The sequence below is a fragment of the Hippopotamus amphibius genome, chromosome 5, assembly GCF_030028045.1.
Source record: "Hippopotamus amphibius kiboko isolate mHipAmp2 chromosome 5, mHipAmp2.hap2, whole genome shotgun sequence".
In the NCBI taxonomy this organism is placed as follows: Eukaryota; Metazoa; Chordata; class Mammalia; order Artiodactyla; family Hippopotamidae; genus Hippopotamus; species Hippopotamus amphibius.
The window spans coordinates 148,307,802-148,309,676 of NC_080190.1; positions in this window are offsets into that span (position 1 = coordinate 148,307,802).

Below are 1,875 nucleotides of genomic sequence, written 5' to 3' on the forward strand. Positions count from 1 at the left end.
TTTGTATTTCCACAACTATGATGTTAGTCTCTTTTTCATGTCTTTATTGGTCATTTGTATATCTTCATTTATGAAGTGGTTGTTCAAATCTTATGGTATTCCAAATACTTGTACACTAGAACTTTTGTTATTGTTGCACAGATATCTGAGGCTCTTCAATTAAAAAAACAAAACCAACTATTCTTTCCTTTTTTTTAAACTGGATAATTTTTAGGGTTATAATAGCATTCACTTTTCTTTCATCATTTGTCAACATTCTCCTCTTAAGCTCATGAAGTGAATTTTATGTCTATTATTGTTTTACAATTCCTGAATTTTTAATGATTCATTTTATAGTTTTTACTTCTTAGTTGAAAGTTTTCTATTTGTTCATTAATTACAAGTATATTTTCACTTATATCTCAGAACACTGTTTTGATTACATCTTTTAAATTCTGGTCTGCTAATCCCCAAATCTGGGTCATTCATTACACTTCTGTCTGTTGATTACATTTTCTCTTGTGAATGAATAATTTTCCTTTTCTTCACATAATGAGTAATTTTGAATTGTGATATGGACATTGTGAGTAACATGTCTTAGAGACCCTGAGTTTTGTTATATTCCTTTGAAGCAAGCAGACTCTTTTTAGTAGTTATTCATTTAGCAGGAACATAACTGACTCAAACTACAAACTCTCCTTTGTAATAATGGCAGCTCAATTTCCATTTGCTTATTGTAGCCTTAGCTGCTCTCCTTGGGTTCTATTCCTAACTTCTTTGGAAAAACACCTTTGGAAAACAACTTAAAATGAATATATAAATATAGATTATATAAATAAGAGTGATAGCTTTCATAGTTGCAGTAAAGTCTGGAGAAAATAGAAGGTCTTCTTTGCAACTTGCCCAGATATACTTATTATTAGATATTTTTATATTCCCTTATAACTTCCTATATTAAGAAATTGGCAAAAATATGTACATCTAAGCAAAGTATATTTACATGAAACTATAAGCTTTTATGAGATTACATTTTAAAATGGCAATACTCATGAGGGCATAATGCAAATTTAATTTAAAGTGTTATCTTCCGAAAAAACAAGAGGCTGAATTAAAATTATAAAACAGATAACTTAAAAAACTTGTTGACAAATATTTTGTTTAAAGTGGCAGACTATGATCCAGTCTATTTAGATTTAGAAAGTTTGCAAAATACATCTTTATGATACCTTGTTATGTGTTTCATCACACATACAGTCTAACATTTGTGTTGGAAACCCTCAAGGAAATGGGTCAGAATGAGAATACTTGTTACAATCTCTCAGTTAATCTACCCTTATTCCAAAAAAGGGATACTGTAGCTACCTTAACATCATAACCTTTTCCTGATGTCTTCAATGATGGAAAATAACACAAAAACATTTCAAACATTTCCATATAATTGTCACAAAATCTGAGGATACTTTACTAAGCATAATGGGAAAAGCCTATTCAAGAACATAGTCTGTGTGAAAGTTAAAACTAGCCTGACAGGTATTTTCTTCTTAAGTAAAGATCTACATTCTGAGAATAACTTTGTAAAGATCTAGATTCTGAGAATAAGTAAATTGGAGGCATAACTGTTCTCAGTTTACCAACCTAAGTGAAAAGATGCAGTTAGAATCTTGTATATGAAAAAAGAAGTTCATCAGCCTCCTCTTAGAGTATAGGAACACACCAAATAGAATAAAGTCGTAGTTAATTCACCAGCGACAGTGACCTGCACTTAGCTTATAGCGTCCCAGAAGAAAAAAACTATATGAAAATTGCCTTTATATAGAAGATTAAAACTGATATTTAAGGCATGTTACAGGCACAGTTGTTTTAAACCTTTACTCTGCACAGTATTATTGGTTGTAT